This window comes from Myxocyprinus asiaticus, chromosome 11 (genome assembly GCF_019703515.2).
Source record: "Myxocyprinus asiaticus isolate MX2 ecotype Aquarium Trade chromosome 11, UBuf_Myxa_2, whole genome shotgun sequence".
In the NCBI taxonomy this organism is placed as follows: Eukaryota; Metazoa; Chordata; class Actinopteri; order Cypriniformes; family Catostomidae; genus Myxocyprinus; species Myxocyprinus asiaticus.
The window spans coordinates 20,590,120-20,609,579 of record NC_059354.1 but is presented as its reverse complement, the minus strand read 5'-3'; the positions used below and the strand labels follow the sequence as shown (position 1 = coordinate 20,609,579).

General features: G+C 44.4%; 1 protein-coding gene across 1 annotated transcript in view; it reads right to left on the bottom strand.

Annotated features, from left to right (window-relative positions):
- The window catches only part of LOC127447860 (thrombospondin type-1 domain-containing protein 7B-like), a 331,798-nt gene that overhangs the window by 50,704 nt on the left and 261,634 nt on the right, over positions 1–19,460 (bottom strand). The gene's annotated exons all lie outside the window — the stretch shown is intronic.

Below are 19,460 nucleotides of genomic sequence, written 5' to 3'. Positions count from 1 at the left end.
GAGCAGTGTCAACAGTAGTGGACTGAGAACACAGCCTTGAGGGGCTCCAGTGTTCAGAGTGAGAGAGTGTTATGTGTGATCATGGATTAGAACTGCCTGAGATCTGTTTGTCAGAAAGTCCAGGATCCAGTTGCAAAGTGTTAAGTCCAAGTGTGGAGAGTTTGCTGGTGAGTGTCTGTGGGATGACTGTGTTGAATGCGGAACTAAAGTCAATGAACAGCATTCTGATGTAGGTGTCTTTGTTCTCCAGATGTGAGAGTGCCAGGTATATATACATATATCACTGGCCGAATGCCACAGGTAATCACAGCCGACGATTTAGTGCCATACAGCAAGACTCCAAGTGTAATATTGCTTTTATACAACAGTTCAATGAACAAGTAAATAAAAAATAAAAAAATGAGGAAAAACTAAGGACTGTCACAAAAAAATGCAATTGTGTATGGAACTACTTTCTTATGCCACGGATCAGGATCTGCCATTGCTAGTTCAAAAGATGAGCACAAGCCTCCCTTACTAAATCGAAAACTTCACTAGGACTATAAACAACAGCTTGGGCAGTTTCTAACAAGTCATTGGAGAAACAAGGATGTGTGTTTGAAAGAGAGAGAGAGAGAGAGAGAGAGAGAGAGAGAGAGAGTACAATTGAGCTTGTGTGATTACCTGCGTCTGATGCATCACCGAAGCAGTGATGAACAGTAAAGCTACAGCTGTTTGTGTAGTGTTAGCTTGCTGAAGATAATGGAATTTTGGTCAAATACATCCTATTTTCTGTGTAAAAATAGTAATCCGAGCCCACCGAGAATTTCACGGTAGCCATTGTGTACTCTCCTCCGCCATGTTGAATGATTACATTTCCCAATTTAGACACTCCTGTATCCAATAGTATCAGGTAAGCATATGTGCAATTACCCAGTCAGTGTGTCTCTCTGCTATGATATGCTTTAATGTTGAAGCTGCTAGTTTAACTGTATTTCCCAGCTGTGATAGTAGTAGTAATCTTAGTGATCATGGAGTGAGACAATGTTGATGATTTCAAAGAAACCGTATGCTCTGTTTCTCGCTATCTCTCTCTCTCTCTCTACATATATTGGCAGCCAAACTTAACTAGCTCATAACATAAAAATGGTCTTTTGTCACCACCTGCTGGCTAAAATCATTAATGTCACAGGGATAAATGAAAAGACACACATCTAGCTGCTCTTATCTGTACTGCTCTTACACTTTAAGTGTAAGAAGCAAAATGGCTGGATACACACAGTACTAACAACTGTAGAACTTATCTTCTCGCTGGTAAGTGGATGACATTTTTGGCAACTCATTTTAAGTTTGAAAGGTAGAACTCTAAAAGTGACTTTAAATCGCTCCCATTATAAAGATTGAAGCAGCCCAAGTCACTCAATATTACATTTAGTCATTTAGCAGACACTTTTATCCAAAACGACTTACAAAATAGGAACACACACACACACACACAAAAAAGAAATCCTTATCTTGTCCGCAGGCAAACTGTTTAATTGAATGGCTTCATTGATTATGATAGGAGCGATCCAATATTCCAGCACTTTCCGCTGAGGAAATAATTGTAAGCATCTAAACTACAATTCAATTTCATCACCTCTCTTGCGTAGATACTCAGTATTAACAACATGTCTATATAAGTCACTTCAGATAAACGTTTGATGTTCTTTGAGAAAATATGTTAACTCAGAGCCTTATTTAAAGGATCTGGTAATGATAGCGGAAATGCTTCAGGATCAGTAGTGTTCTAATTCCTTTGTTATTGTTTACACCCTTGAAATGGTATATAGCCACAGTTATAACCCCAGGGGGGTGCCGCATGTCAGGGGAGGCGTGGAGAATTATGATAAATTCACCAAGTAAAATCAAAAGAAAAATAAATAAATACAATAAAAATTTGTTGTGAAGGTAAATGAAAATAATTGGCTTAACAGACAGTCCAGCTTAAAAACAGTACCTCTATGGTGTTATGATTCTGTTAAATGTCATGAATGCATGCATTTCATGCAAGAGCGCATCTGTACCGGTTGCGTGAGCGCGAATCTTTCCACTTGCACGCAGATTTACTATACGCTGCTTTATGAAATCTCCCTGCTCTCTTTCAGAGAGTGTATGTACAATCAAAACCAGTCATGTGCACTCACAAATCTATTATAAAGCCATATAGATCTGCCTTTGTTCATTCATCCAAATAATTTGCGTCTGTAGATGTGTTATATCGTGGAAGAAACAAACTGGAGGAATCAACTCGCCATTTGGTGGGTAATGATTACAAGAAATGCAGTATAATACATGGTTAAATTTGTATTGAATAAGAATTATATTGTAGTAAGAATCACACTGGCACCAACTGAAATGAACTGGGCCTCACACAAGATACCAAAGTGGTGATTTTTGGTCACACTTCACTTAAGGTTGTATGTGTTTGTGATTATTAATATTAGACGGCCCCTCCCTCCATCCCTGGGGCACCAGCTAAGGAGTTTTACCTTAACAGTATAAAGAAAATATTAAACAAATGGACCATTCAGTAAATTTAAAATATGTAAATTGGAGGGAGTTGGTCATCTGAATAATCTTCATGAGTTTCGGCCTAACCCTTTTAGAGCTCTTCTGTATCGTCAACACAAGGAACACACAGTTATAAATGTAATAAAATGAGTTTTATTTACAAAAATATAAACAAGAATAACTAAAAAAAACTACAAAATGGTACTAATATGCTAAAATTTCAAATAAATGAATAGGTAAATAATGTGCATAGAACGGAAATATGCAAATGGTTGAATTGGATATAGCAATGGCAATGCATGACTATTATCTTATGAAAGATAGTTTGCTGTTTCTCTGTTAATTAATAAGGCAAAAACTTTATTCATATTTAAACAAATAACTCAAAGATTATTTCCAAGACATTTGATACACAGGTTATGCAATCTAAAGAACATTAGAAAATCATAAACTGATAGTATACACTAATGCCAAGGTCTCTGGAAAGAGGTTTAGTAATGATATTTACGTTCTCCTTGATTATCTGATGAGTTCGTGATAGTGAAGTCTTCCACTGGGGCTCAGGGCCACGTTACAGTGGGGAAGGTGCTGGATTCCATTTTAACAGCCTTGGACACAAAGGAGCTGGGGAAAGCTGATCTCCTGGTAGCACTGAGAGGGTTCTTGCAATCTGGAACATGCAGATATACAGCCCTTATGTCAGTGCAAGATTCATCATCTGGAACACGCAGATGCACAAACCTTGAAGAGAGGGTTTGCTCATCAGAGCTAAACCTTGTCACTGTAGTTATCTCCCTTGTATAGGGATTCCGAACTTACTGTTGCAATAGTCTCTTGTAGCAAGACTCAGTACTTGGTCGATCTTCTTCTGTCTCTCGGATGGACACTAAGAACGTTGGGTGATCTGTTATCCTCTTTCTCTCTGTGAAGTGGAGACTTAGCATGTTGGATGGTTTGTATTCTTTTACATCTCCTACTACTCAGGCCAGAGATTCAGAATGTTCATTATTCTGTTATTGCTCCCAAACTCAAACAGCCAGGAACTCAGAACGTTGATTATTATTCTGTTATTGCCTCTCTCTCGTAAAGTGAGACAAGAACAAAGGTGATTTAGAAGTGCATCCTGTTAATGACCCTCTGGACAGGGACTCAGGACAAAGGTGTGGTCATCTGGAGGACAGTTTTATACCTTCCTGATGAGAAGGAGAATTCAGTTGGGCGCTTCTTGTTTCAGGGTTATGACTGGCTGCTGACATTGGAGGGGGCCCATCCAGTGTGGCTCACCCTCCCTCCTCTGTGTGGAACATTTGCATATTTTAAAGTACATATTTAGAACAATGTCTTTAAAGTTTTATCTATGCATTGTTCCTTTTCCAAACCTCTTCAAAAATACTCTTGGCATCTTTCTGAAGATAAAGAGACCAAACATGACATTGAAAGATTACATATTACACATGCATTAATTTATACCACCATAGTTCAGATTGTGTGAACTATTGTGCTAATTTAACAACTGCAATTTACATAAACAGTTCAGTGAACAAACGTGGAGTAGATGTTTTGCAGTTGAAGTCCATTTTAGGAGTAACGTTTGTGTGTAAAGATTTTTCTTTGTGCCTTTTTTGTTTCAGCCTTTTCTACCACATGGGACGTAAACGCTGCCTCTAGAATTTTTATGACCATCTTAGCTAGGATGGGGGTTTCAGATTTTGGTGCTGGAAAATCAGTCATGAACCAGTGGGAAGTCTCTTTCCATGTGTAGGTTCTTACCTCCTTGTGAGGGGTGTCTGGCAGTTGTCCAAGAAGCTTATCTGATGGCTGTGCTTGACATGTGTTTGTGTTTGTCCTGCCATGATCCAATCAAAATTGAGCCACTCTTTTTTGCCTTGAAAGATAGGAAGGGGCTCTGCCATAAACTGGCTTCTGGAATGTCATCTGGTTGTTCACCACAATATTCTGATGATTGCTGATGAGAGGTGAGCAAATCAAATGACATAAACGGTCAACTAAGAACATCTGTTGCAACTCATGTCTTCTGTCACCACAGTGGAAAACATATCTGCACAAGTTTATCTAGGATGCAGAAAATCCAAAAATGTGGAAAAAACTCATGATGTTTGACATGATATCGGGTCGATGTGTCATGTGTTTGTGACTGATTAACATAGAGATGGAGACTGGCTCATGTGATGTGATTTTATCACAAACATAGGTGAAAAAAGTTAAATAATCCCATTGTCATGAGGACAAACAGGTAGGCTATTATTTGTTTTGTTTTATAAAAGTAATGCAAAATACTGTTTCATATTATTAATAGAAATATTTATTGCCAAATATTTATCACTCATCCGGTGTATGACACACTGCTGAATGAGTCTGTCTGACTGAATTTAAGGTTATTGATCATAATTGGTGAATTGCTCCAATGCCTGAAATATGATGATTTTTTATAATATAACACTAGAGGGCAATACCTGATAAAACTGCTGTTTTTAGTGGAAGAAAGATTTTTATTTATTTATTTATTTATTTAACATTTAGCATAGGCTATTTTATTTATTATTTACTTGGCTATTGTAAAGGCCTATATACAACATTTTTGTATGTATATAAATTCGCAAAATTTTACAATCTTGTAAATTTTGTGAGGGGGGGGGGGGGCTTACTGTTTAACACTTTGAAAATCCCAGGTCTATAGTAAAACCATGGTTAATTTTCAAATGGGTTAATCTCCCGAGACTTTCGTAAAAGGAGTGATAAAATCTACACACAACCGATGCTGAGCTGCAGGAGAAAGCTATTACCACTCTCGCCTTGGACGAGGAAGGAAATGCATGCGATTGACTCCGCCTCTTAGGCCGGGCGTACATGGTGTGAGTTCTGACACTCGGGAGGTCGTGAGCCCCTGCACAAGTTACGAGTCAGTTTATCTGATAAACGTACAGATCGTGACACGACTTTACGACCTGGCGAATTCCGGAGCAATCGCATCAATTTTCACTCTGTTTATCATTATAAGACATAAAGCCAGAGGAGGATATTGCTTTCGTTCCTTGTAGCTTACGATTTAGAAATAAAAAAGAGGACTGGCATGGCCAGGGGCTGCATTAGCTGAAAACTCATCTGCCGATTAAACAAACAAATAAATATGGATAATTATTACAAATGTATGCAGTGTGATTTAATGACTGCATAGATCAATCATAATGCCAGTGTGTTGCTGCCATTTATTGCATGATAATAAAGCACACAAAATGTACAAGATTAAAAGAAAGTGTGAAAAATTCACGCACCGTTTCTATCGTTTATGCTTGGATTTAATCTACCCGCAAACATGACGTTTAGTGCAGAGTTATTTCAGTGGAGTAGGCTATCTGTATTATTCATCTTTAGATGTAGGCTATGTCGTTCTCATCTGTGTCACACTGTCACTGTTTGCATGTTGATAGTAGACATACTGAAGAAGTCTTGTCCATGTGAATGCGCTTTAAAGCCGCATGAAGCAAAGTTGAAAATTCTTGTTTTAGCGCAGCGGTTGATTGACAGATAAAATGTTCAACCTGGAAATCCTAAGTTTTTTTCTTTTTTACATTTTTAAAAATTATCGGGAGGTCGTGAGCTACTCGTAAGCCGCTCGGCTACGCTCTAAATTCCTCTCACACGATGTGAGCTGCGACCACACGAGCACCAACTATTTCCATGTGATCTCTCCCGACTGGAAAAAATCGGTCGGGAGCTCATTCGACAGCCAAAAATCACACCGTGTACGCCCACCTTTACCCGGATCAAACTTATTTCACAGAGATCTTCACAGTGACCAAATCACTGCAAGGAAATCTACCTTTATATTCATTTTTTATATATATAAATAGTATTAAAGGAAATATTAAGAGTGGATACAGGAAAGAGGATAGAAAAAAGATTCTGACAAAAGGCGGATTCGAACCCGGGCTGCCCGCACCAAAGAGCACATTCGCACAGCCGTTACACCCCCACACCACTGCAGCTTAATTTATAATTTCTTAATTTTTTTTTTTTTTTTTTTTTTAAATAATACCAGTAATAAAGAGTGATAATAAATAATTAGGGGAGAGAGAAAGGGGAATGGGATCGGGAAATGTTCAGCAAGTCCATCCTGCATCACCCACACAAGCACCAAGGCTCAACATGTTCGGAGAATGTGTGCCAAGCGCTGCGACAAGATGCTGACAAATATATAGCTTTTTAAACAATTCTCATTGTAATTGTAACAGTACTGGAATATGTTAATATCAGGTGCAGAGAAGTAAAATGTGTCTGTGAGGGTTTAACAACAGCCCTTTATCATATTTTCATACTCTGTAGGGCGACAACACCGCTCCTAAAAGTCTCTTCTTGATATAAAGACATGCTTCATTTAGGAGCTGTGGGAGAGGCAAAAATACTTTATAGGGAGATTGGTTTCTAAGCACAGATTTACAGAGGTTGTTAAATTATGCAAGTCCGGTGAACACAGACTCATTTCATCAGCACAACAGTCTGCCTCGGCACACTTGATGGCTACCATATGGTACCCAGCTCTGGATGTGAGAAAAAAGAATGTTCTTTACACAGCGAGCCTAGTGCCGAGCCCTCCACTGAGGGTAAAAACAGTCTTCTAACTGCAGCTGAGACTGCACCAAGCTGGAGGAGAGCTTCATCTGTGGCACAGAAATAATTCCATTTGCCACAGATAGTAATGAGGATCCCACACACTAAAGTGATAGTCAGAAAAAATTCAGCCAGAAAATTACATGTCACTAGCGATTAAGAAACAAGGACATGTACAAGCACAAGTCATATCTGCGAGTTAAATGAGGTTCCTACAGCCACTGCATTGTAATGATATACTGTACATGCATTTATATGGAAGTAAAGCAAGGATGTTACAGTACCAAGCTCTCAAATCTCGTTCAAGCTTAAACTAGAAACAATTCTTCCTATTCATCATTTGTGATTAAGGTGGTCTAGCTCTCTGCAAACAATGAATCCTCAAGTTAACTGAGAACACACTAGGTTTCAACATACAAAAGTCTAAAGGGTTCCAAAAGTCTAGAGATATACATAGTTTTATAGTGCTTTTATAGTAAATTTTTGTTCACCATCCACTTTCATTGTATATAAAAAAAGAATGGCCTGGATAGTCTGCTAAATAACTCCTTATGTGTCCCATTTAAAAATAAAAAAATGCTTTCGAGTGGCATGGGATTGGGCAGATGACAGAATGAATTCCTATTTCTCTTAAAAAAAATAAATAGCTGGACTGATCAGCCTCTTGTTTATGGTGTGGTATATGCGGAATCAGGGGCGTATGGCGCTGTGCGGCCAGTTCATTCACAGTTCCATTTTCAGATCAGCGGTAAGACACACTGAAGGGACGACATCTCTCCACGCAGCTAACTTCCTCTCGCTCCTGTCACAGCGGCTGATCATAAGTACAGGAAGAGCGAGCAAGATAAGAATATCAATCTCATTTCTATCGAGTGACTCACTGTGAGGGACCGTGCACGAGGAAACATCTGGAGAAGGTCGCGCATCATTCCATCTCCCATCAGCGCGGCTCACGGGTGACAATCACAGGGCAAAGACTCGCAGAGAATCATCACCATTTATCGACAAAATGAGGCAGAACATTATGTGCTCAGTATGGCACATAAGAAACGTCGTCCAAATACATTCATAGTATGCAATAAATTGGATGAAGAAGTTACTTCAGGACTGTTGATGAAGTATGTTCTGTAGTTATGCATGTGTGCATATGTAAAGGTAGCCAGCTGGTATGTGATAGCTGTGCAGTGTGTAAACCTCACTCTCCTGGCCTTAAGAGATGCACTAGTGACAAGGCTGGAGGTCAAGTCCAAGGCCTGGTCCTGAACAGTCACAGCTGTTTACTAGTCCGAGAGGGAACTGAAACAATCTAGTGATTGTGACCGGCCTCTCCGAGCCTGTAATACCTGAAAGTCTAAATAATGAATGAATGCAGAGTGCTGCCCTGCTCTTTGACACTCCTGGCAGAAAGTCACACTGAGGAAAGTGAGGATGGCTTGTTAATGGTGGAGGGCAGACAGCCAGGGACAGATTATCAAAGGCATGTAACAAGCTAAAGCTCACGAGGAACGTGGCGTGTTAACAAATATTCCTTTACCTACTCCTGCTCTAAACAATTGACTTTGAAGAGAACATAACATCAAAGCCCCTTCACAACATTTGATCTGTTGTTGCTGACATTACAATATTGAAATGTCAATAAGGGCTGACAACTCAAATACCCTAATTTTTTAAGAATGATTGCGAGTCTTGCATCACACTCTGAATGTACCTTCTCTGCTTCTCTGATCTTCTCTAATCAGGTTCTCAATTGTTACTAGACCAGTAATTTCAACAAAAAGCGAGACATTTTCTTTAGTCTCCCTCTCCTTTTTTTGTCTTTACACCTTCTTTCAAATGCGCTCTCTCTCTCTCTCTCTCTCTCTCTCAAATGAATATCTTGGATCTCAATTGTTTCTCCTAGACAACAATTAGATTAGCCCTGTTGGAAAGACAAACTTTGCTGGTCAACAGCGGATGTTGTATTTGGTAACATGAGATGCTGTATTAAAGCAAAATTTAACTTGAAAATTAATATACTCACCCTCATGTCATCTCAAAATGGTGTGACTTTTTCTTTTTCGGTCCATCTTTTCTATACAATGGCCATGTATAGCGATTTCAATTTCGTACCCGTGCGCTGTTTGTCTACAGCCGGCAGCTTTTTAAATGCTCACATGTGCATGTGTGCATGCTCTTTATAGAGTGCTCATTTCTCGTGCTGAATGCAGCTGCGTGCATGAACATTTAAATGCTCTTCTTGACGCGATATGAATGTAAACACAGACATTAATGTATCATGGGAGTGTTGCAAGATGGGACAAAAATCTGTGCCTTCTTGACATGATATTACTATAAGTCTTATATCAAAATATCCGATCTGTGCAATGTGTAAATGCAGCCTATAGACGCGCTGCAGCTGTTATAAGCCTATCGTTAATATTAATCAAACAACAATATTGACAAGAAAAAGAGAAAAGCATGCACTTGGCTGGATAACTTCAGAAGCTTTAAGCCCAATGAAGTTCAATAACAGATCTGCTTTTCAGTCAAACCTTGACTGTATTGAATCTTTATTAATGTATATCTAATAATCACACAGTAAATTTAAGTTGTTCTATTTTTCACTGAATTACTTTTTTAATGTTTTTATATCACAATTTTTAAATGATTAATTAACCAAAAAAAAAAAAAAAAAAAAAAAAACAAAACAAAACAAAAAAAAAAACCTTAAAGCACTGTTGTTCTCTATTTTATTATTCTATTTTATTACTAGCTCATGAATAATTACTTTAAAAACTTAAAATAAAGGAGTGTTTTCAACTGCATATTTGTTTATTTTTTTCAGTCGTTGGGGTGCTGTGGGGGGAAAAAAAACACTCTAAAAAAACTGCCCTAAAGTGTTATAAATGTAATCCATACAACTGGTGCTTCATATTCCATGTCTTCTGAAGACATTTGATATTGAATGTGTCATTTTCCAGTGTAAACCTTGACTCTCATTAAGCAGTCATGAATGCAATGATAAGCTCGTTCACAGTTTCACACATGTTCACATGAGTTACTTGCTTTGTTTCATGCAAAAAAAAAAAAAAAAAAAAACACTTTTATGATACTTTTGGTTCCTTCTTTGAGCTTTAAAAAGAGGCTACAATTGTATTGAATAGACAGGTCGCGATATTTATTAAAACATCCCCTTTTGTGTTCTGCATAAGAAAGAAAGCAGGTCATACGGGTTTGGAATGACATGATAGTAAATTATGATGGAATTTAATTTTTGTGTGAACTATTCCTGTAGATCAGATTCACCAGAAGGACCATACTGGCTGACCAAGATCAAGCAGCATATGATCTTCCACCAGATAGAGGAGCACCAAACCAGCATAAACCACCCTGGAGAAACATGGAAATTCAGCTGGAATTGAATCGCATATATACATTTTCTCCTGAGAAAAAGAGCCTAGTAATCTCACACGGTTCTCCTCTAGGGTTTCAGAAGAGATTTTGCAAACTATCCTTAGATTTAACAAAATACCAAATCTGTAGTAAGAGTTCCCCTTCTGTCACTCACTTGACATTGTGTCGATGTAGTGAAACTAGGGGTCACTCTTGAGAGCCCCGAACACCTCAGATCTTTGAGAAAAGGCCAGTGAGAATTGGCGAGTGGAATTTGCATGCCACTCCCCCGGACATATGGGTATAAAAGGAGCTGGCTCACAACCACTCATTCAGATTTTTTCTTCGGAGCCGAGCGGTTGTACTATCAGCGAGCTGAATACTACTGCTGTTCCATTAACCTCTTAGAAGCGTATGCTGTTGGATATATGGCCCATTTCCAGCGGCTTTCTCTCCTTCTTCACGACGAGTGCAGATTTCACCCCTGGGCACTTCGACAGCGCTAAAAGAGTGTATATTCCTGCTAAAGAGTATATTTTCTCTATTAGAGGACACACATTGATGTTGAACGTCTTTTTAAAAATGCATCTTTATAAAGATGCCTTTCAGTCTTTGTGTGATTCCTGGATGCGGTCGCTATCTCTCCGCTTCCAACGTCCACAGGCGCTGCCTCATGTGTCTAGGCTGCGATCACACTGAGGCAGCGTTCGTGGATGGTTCATGTTCTCATTGCGAGAATATGACCATGGCAACATTGCGGTCGTGGCTTTCCTTCTTCCGGGGGAAAGTCACTCTAGCCGCCCCCCACGCCTCGCCTTTTACCTCCGGGTACGAGGCCGGCCCGGCTGGCGCTGGAGGCGATTTGGAGGCTTCAATGGGCATGGCTCCGCCATGTAAATCCCCACTGACCTCCCATTCCCCATACCAGCTCACTCCAGGTCCCTTTCGGAGCTCCGGGGCGGGATGAGTGCTCGATCGCTGCATCGGAGAGTGTACTGGCGATATCAGATGCCGAGGACTCGACTGGGCTGCCACCTTCGGGTTGGCCCGCCCAGTCTGAGGCTGATGGCGAGATGACTGCCATGCTTGCCCGGGCCGCCGCATGTGTCGGGTTGTAGTGGAACCTTCCACCCTCCCCTGAGCCCTCGTGGCTAGATGATTGGTTCCTGGGTTCGGGGTGCTGCTCACAGCCACGCCCCCCACCTGGTCCCTTTCTTCCCGGAAGTGCACGATGAGCTGATGAGGTCTGTTCATCTGCTTTCACTACCCTCGATGGTGGGGCAGCCCACGGGTATACGGAGGTCCCTCAGGTGGATAAGGCAGTTGCGGTGCACCTGTGCCCGCAAAGCGCAGCCACCTGGCGGGATCGCCCGGCACTCCCTTCCAAGGCCTGTAGGACAATGTCATCTCTGATGGCCAAAGCCTACTGCACCACTGGTCAGGCTGCCTCTGCCCTGCATGCCATGGCCCTCCTGCAAGTACACCAGGCCAAGGCACTAAAGGAACTGCATGTGGTAGTCCTGATCCCAATGTGATGCAGGAGCTGCGCTCGGCGACCGACCTTGCCCTCCAGGCGACGAAGGTCACGGCGCGAGCACTCGACGAAGGTCACGGCAAGCGATGTCCACCCTCGTGGTCCAGAAACACCACCTGTGGCTGAATCTGGTCAAGATGAGGGACGCGGACAAGGTTCGCATCCTTAACACCCCCATCTCCCAGATCGGCTTATTCAGCGACACCGTTGAGGACTTTGCCCAACAGTTCTTGCCGGTAAGGAAGCAGATGGAGGCTATATAACACATCTTGCCCCAGCACGGCTCAAGATCCCGTATCTTGTCTGCTCGCCGAGGGCATCCCCCTGCGGCGGCGAAAGCCCAGGCGGCTCCGCCTCAGCCCGAGCCCAGTTCTCGGCCCCAGCATAGAGCCCCCCGCAGGAAGCTGACGACACTGCCTCACGGGCGGCACGAGGACCTGGAAGGCTCCTAAGCACCCCTGAGATGGACGACCCAGGGAGAGAGATGTCTGCTGCAAACCCGAAGCTGGTATCCAGACCACTCCATCCCCCGGTGGAGGGCCGGGAGGTAAATTCTTGGTTTCCTTTTCTTTTATGCTCGCCGCACCCCGAACGGACTGCGGTACCCACATTCTCAATAAAAGAGCAGTTTCCTCACTCCCTGGGTCACATAGCCAGTGTTTACAACCGCCGTTATCATGGTGTAGGGCTTTACTGGTTGTTTAGATCAGTGTTACTATCAGAAATAATTAATAATTATTTCTTTAGTTATTAATTAATATTTAAATTAAATAATAGAATCTAACTCATTAAAACCTCATATGGGGTTCCAGTAAATGTAGTGCGCTACGTTTAGGAGTGGGTTTGGTTATTAGCAATAATTAATAATTATCAAGGATAATTACTAATTATTAAAATCAATAGAACATTGATTTGAATCAATGTTAGTTTTTTTTAATCCTTTAAATCAACAATTATCAAAGATAATCGTTAATTGTTAACATCGATGAAACATTGATTAAAATTAACACTAGCTTATTGATCCTTCAAATTCAACAGTCATCAAAGATAATTATCAATTATCAAAAATCAATAAAATATTAATAAAGATTAATATTGTTGGGGCACCACCCTGGAATCAGAGAATAATAACCAGATAGTATAACAGTCTCAATATTAGATTGTTTTCTTAGGAAAATCGACATCCGAAGAATATCGATTTTCGGGAAAAAAAAACAATGAATGAAGGCTTGAATCCGAGCACTGACATCCCATCAGCATTGGACACAGGTGTATGCAAAACAAACCAAAACACTTCTCTTTGAAATATAACAAAGTTTATTTATGCAGTAATGTAAATTAATAATTAATACAATGCAGTCAATAAACTTCCGACTTACAACTACAAACTAAACAGTGATATGATTAGATATGGTAACCAAAATAATCCTATAACACATGAGGGTGTGTGTGTGAGAGAGAGAGTGTCTGTGTGTAAGGAGGGATGTGCACAAAATGGCGGACGTGACTCTCGTGGAGAGTATGTCATGAGAGACTTCCGGCCAGAGAATATGGCCGCAAATGTGGGCGGAGAGAAACCAGTCAATGGCGTCTGCCAGTTTACCGCGTGTATCCGCTTGTACGATAGCTTAAGGACAAAGCTGAGCTTTACCATGAAGCTATCTATTAGCCAAAAATGTGTGCAAGAATGTTTGTGAGGGGTCGTGTGTGTGTGGTTAGTATGAGAGAGAGAGAATAAAGTGATGGCCCCAAAGCTGGTTTCGCAATCGTGGGAGAGAAAGTAGCTGTTAGTTTATCACTCAGAGATGCGGCGGATGGCTCGTAAACCGTCCCGCGGTCTTTGATTCTTTAATGGATAAACTCAGTGTCGGTCTCACCTGCGATGGCGGAAATACACAACAGTCCAATGTGGTTGGACTACCAGATCTCATTCGTGACAATAGTACATTACAGTAATACCTTGAGTATTAGCCGCAATGAGCGGACTCAGCGGTCTGTAAACTGTACAAGCAATAACCTTGATACACAAGAATAACACACTATAATATTGTATCTCTGCCCAGACGTAAACCTCTTACTTGAATCGCATGAGGATGCAGCAAGAATGTGTGTTCATCCGTCCTTTAACTCCGACTCGGTTCCTCAAGGCTCGGGTAATGACGGGAGACCGTTTCCTCGCTCTGTCGGCGGGCGGTACGGAAATCAGCGACGTCGAATTGATTGAAGATGGAAGAGAAATCTTTTATCTCTTCACTTCTGCAGGCAACGGATGAAGATGCGGATTGCTCAGCGGTCTCCTTCGGATCCGTTAGTGTTCGGTGGAACATAGAGTAATCTCAACTCATCCAGCGAGATGGAGATTGTATGGCCACAGTTTCAAGTCGGACGTTACTTCCTTGTGCCACGAGGCTACACCTGAGAGCAGCGATAAGCTGCGTCTACGCACGGCGAGCAAAGTTGCTGGAAGCAAATCCCGGAAGCATTTCAGAGGTATTTCTACTCCTGATGACATCATGGTTGAGGGGCGTTCTGTCGTGTGCCTCATCCAATAGGAGTTGAGAGTTTGATCCTTTAGTGAGCAAGGCTTCATGGGATTTGTAGTCTGTTTTGGACTCCCTTTGTTTGATTTTGGCGCGGTTTTTATCAGTAAGATTTATGACTGTGGGGCTCAGTCAGGTTTTACAACTGTTAGGCCTGCCTTTGTCTTCTATCTGAATACATAAGGCCCAACAATGGCAACCGGGCACTGAGCACTTGTGACTTAGACGCCACAAATGAGGGCGGTTGCACCACACTCACACCCACGGCCAGGTAGTTGCGACGGACTATGATGACGGTCAAAAAGTCCCTCCTCCCCCGTCGCCAACCCCCCCCGACGGCGGGTACATGGAGCAAGGTAAGTGCTTTGAGGGTCCCCTCAGTGCAGCCACGAGTTCGAGACGAAGCGAGGCTCCTCGACGTGGCATCCCCTGCTCCCTCGCACCGCGAGGCCCCACCCACAGGTAAGTTAAACGCGATCGTCCCCTTAGTGCCCCTCGCCCGGAGCTTGGACGCATGGCTAGCGCTTTCCAACCTGTCGCAGTGGTTAGCCAGGATCATCCGACTCGGCTATGCGATTCAGTTCGGCAGGCGCCTCCCCGGTTCAGCGGCGTCTGCTTCACCTTGGGTACGGGCGAGAAAACCGCCACCTTGCGTGCGGAGATCGCAACCCTTCAGCGCAAGGGCACAAAAGAGCCTGTCCCTCCAGCTGAGATGAAAAAAGGGTTTTACAGTTCTTACTTCATCGTACCGAAGAAAGGCGGTGGGTTGCGGCCAATCTTGGACCTGCGAGTTCTGAACCGGGCCTTGCACAAACTCCCATTCAAGATGCTGACGCCAAAGCACATTTTGGCGTGTGCCAGCATCAAGATTGGTTCGTGGCGGTAGACCTGAAGGACGCGTGCTTTTACGTCTCAGTTCTACCTCGACACATACCCCTCCTACGGTTTGCTTTCGATGGCTGGGCATATCAGTACAAGGACTCCCCTTCGGATTGTCCCTGTCCTCTCGCGTCTTCACAAACGTCGCAGAGGCAGCTCTTGCCCCGTTAAGGGAAGTGGGCGTCCTCATACTCAACTACCTTGACAACTGGCTGATTCTAGCTCACTCTCGAGAGTTGCCGTGCGCACACAGGGACCTCGTGCTCAGGCACCTCAGCCAGCTCTCGATGATAGCGCGCCTCACGAGCGAGCACGGTCGGTGCTGAACTGCCTGAAGTCATTCAAGCAGAGAACAGCGGTTCCACTGAAACACTTTCAGAGGCTCCTGGGGCATATGGCATCCTTGGCGCCGGTCATGCCATTAGGGTTGATGCATATGAGACCGCTTCAGCACTGGCTTCAGACTTGAGTCCCAAGATGGGCATGGTGCCTCGGCACACATCGCGTGGTCATCACTTGGACAGACCTTGTTCAGCCCTTGGACAGACCTTGCATTTCTACTGGCAGGAGATCCCCTATAGCAAGTGTCCAGGCGCATCATCATTATGACAGACGCCTCCAAGCAAGGCTGGGGTGCCGTATGCAACGGGCATGCAGCCGCTGGCTCCTGGACAAGACCGTGACTGTGTTGGCACATCAACTGCCTCGAGTTGCTGGCAGTATTGCTCACCCTGCGGAGGCTTTTGCTGTTGATCCGGGGCAAGCATGTGTTGGTCTGGACAGACAACATAGTGACAGTAGTGTATATAAATCACCAAGGCGGCTTACGCTCATGTCGCATGTCGCAACTCGCCTGCCGTCTACTCCTATGGAGTCAGTGGCGACTGAGGTCGCTGCGGGCCACTCATATCCCGGGCAACCTCAATGCCACAGTGGATGTGCTGTCGCAGCAGGTGATGCTCAGGGGAGAGTGGAGACTCCACCCCCAGGTGGTCCAGCTGATTTGGAGTCGGTTCGGCAAAGCACAAGTAGACCTATTTGCCTCCCGTGAAACCTCCCACTGCCCACTCTGGTATTCTCCGACGGGGGCCCCCCTCGGCCCAGACACGCTGGCGCACAGCTGGCCCCGGGGGCTGCACAAGTATGCATTCCCCCCAGTGAGCCTACTTGCACAGACCCTGTAAAAGGTCAGGGAGGATGAGGAGCAGGTCACCCTCGTGGCCCCGTATTGGCCCACCCAGACTTGGTTCTCAGACCTCATGCTCCTCGCGACAGCCCCTCCTTGGTGAATTCCCCTGAGGAAGGACCTTCTTTCTCAGGAACGGGGCACCATCTGGCACCCGCGCTCAGACCTTTGGAACCTCCACGTCTGGCCCTTGGATGGGACGCAGAAGACCTAAGTGGCCTACCACCAGCAATGGTAGACACGATCCCTCAGGCCAGAGCTCCCTCCACAAGGCAGCTTTATACCCTGAAGTGGCGTCAGTTTGAGAATTGGTGTTCTTCCCGAGCTGAAGACCCTCAGAGATGTCAGGTCAGTGCTTTCCTTCCTGCAGGAGAGGCTGGAGGAACGGCTGTCCCCCTCCTCCTTGAAGGTGTATGTGGCCACCGTAGCGGCACACCACGATACAGTGGACAGTAAGTCCTTAGGGAAGCATGACCTGATCATCAGGTTCCTGAGAGGCACCCAGAGGCTGAATCCTCCTGGGGGATCCCTCATGGGATCTCTCCGTGGTCCTCCTTGGCCTTCGTGGAGCCCCCTTTGAGCCGCTAGAGTCAGTCGAGTTGAAAGCCCTCTCCTTGAAGACGGCCCTCCTGATTGCGCTCACCTCCATCTAGAGGGTCGGGGACCTGCAAGCATTCTCTGTCAGCGATACCTGCCTGGAGTTTGGTCCGGGTGACTCTCACGTAATCCTGGGACCCAAGCCGGGCTATGTGCCCAAGGTTCTCACAACCCCCTTCAGGGATCAGGTGGTGAACCTGCAAGCGCTGCCCCAGGAAGAGGCAGACCCAGCCCTGTCATTGCTGTGTCCGGTGCATACTTTGCACATCTACTTGGATCGCACACAGAGCTTTAGATGCTCTGAGCAGCTCTTTGTACGCTTTGGCGGACAGCGGAAAGGGAACGCTATCTCCAAACAGAGGCTTGCCCACTAGATCATGGATGCCATCGCTATGGCATACCAGGCCCAGGCCGTGCCCGCCCCTTCAGGAATACGAGCACACTCCACAAGGAGTCTGGCATCCTCGTGGGCACTGGCCCATGGCACCTCTCTAGCAGACATCTGCAGGGCAGCGGGCTGGGCGACACCCAACATCTTCGTGAGATTTTACAATCTCCGGCTTGAGCCGGTTTCGTCCTGTGTTCTGTCAGGTAAGAAAGGTAAGTTCGGGAATACGGACAGCTGGCCGGGTATATCACTTGAGAATAGTGCCTTTTCCCTCCAAAGAGGTGAAGATGTGCGCTTCTTTTCCCATGCGAGTTCACGAACCCGTGAACCCTGGATGTAGTTCCTCCCTAGCCTTGTGGCTCGCGAATTCAGCGGAGGAATTCACAGCCGGAACCAGTACGTGTGCTAATATGCCCTTACTGAGGTAGGTGCTCCACAGATGCCGGTTACTCCGGTAACCCCCTGTGATGTATTTTCCGCAGTACGGTCTCCCTGTCGGCAGACCTGCCTCTCCCTTCGACAGAGCCCTCTCTATCCTGGTCGCCGTGTTTGTAGAGCTCCTCCTCTTCCATGTGCGGCTCTGAGCCCACATGACGTGCTTGCCACATGTTACCTCCCCTTCAGCCAGGATGTGGTCTCTGCGGGGTCTTTTCCCCCTAAAGAATAGGATAGGAAAAGAACACCTTCCCCGGCACATATATTGAGCGTTAAAATGGCCCCAGCCGAATAACTGAACACTCTGTGCAGAGAAAACATACAGAGAAAAGGCCACAGCTGGCATGGCCTGCTCCCATACTAGATACGTCTCTTCCACCCCCCTAGGGATGTGGGGAACTATACAACGTTTTTTGGGACATTGGGGGAGGCTACGTGTAGACCGGTGCACCTGCTACTTCGCACACAGCAGCTTGCTTGCACCTGTACCGGCAGTTCACGTAACATGGTTCAGCTAGTTGTGGCGTTTTGTATAGGTACCTCTAGTGTCACTACATCAACACAATGTCGAGTGAGTGACAGAATGGGAACATCTAGGTTACTGTCGTAACCTCCATTCCCTGATGGAGGGAACGAGACATTGTGTCCCCCCTGCCACAATGCTGTACTATCCGCTGAAATGGCCATGACCCTGGACATTTATACTCGTATGTCCAGGGGAGTGGCATACAAATTCCACTCGACAATTCTCATTGGCCTTTTCTCAAAGATCTGAGGTGTTCGGGGCTCTCAAGAGCAACCCCTAGTGTCACTACATCAACACAACGTCTCGTTCCCTCCATCAGGGAATGGAGGTTACGACAGTAACTGAGACGATTTATATATAGTCTCAAACATTTGACTTCTGTGCTTGTGAAGAATCTCCATCTTCACACCTTCACAGAGGTGGGCATTTAACAAACCACCAGCTGTACAGCCTGACTGCTAGGGCCACAGAGCGGCCATTTGTAAAATGTTAACAATGAGAGTTCATCTCCCCAAAAGATCGGAGGGGGCATTAGACAAGGCAAACTCTGCTGAAAGCTGAGGGGTATTTTGAGTCCTGTTAAACAGTGGGTCCATAAAAGTTGTTAGTAGGCACTTAACTATCTGTACACACAGACGCAAAAGAATGCATTTGAATATCTTTCAAGCGTGTTGCCTGATCTGCATATTGACCCCTAGAAACCAGTGTGTGCTCTACAGCCCATTCCAGCACACACAGCACATTTATATTATAATTCTCCTTTAAACATGACCCATCTGGGAGCAAGCTGTCGCAAATATTCTCAGAGATGAATATGCCTTCCTTATGCTTTTCTTTCGTTA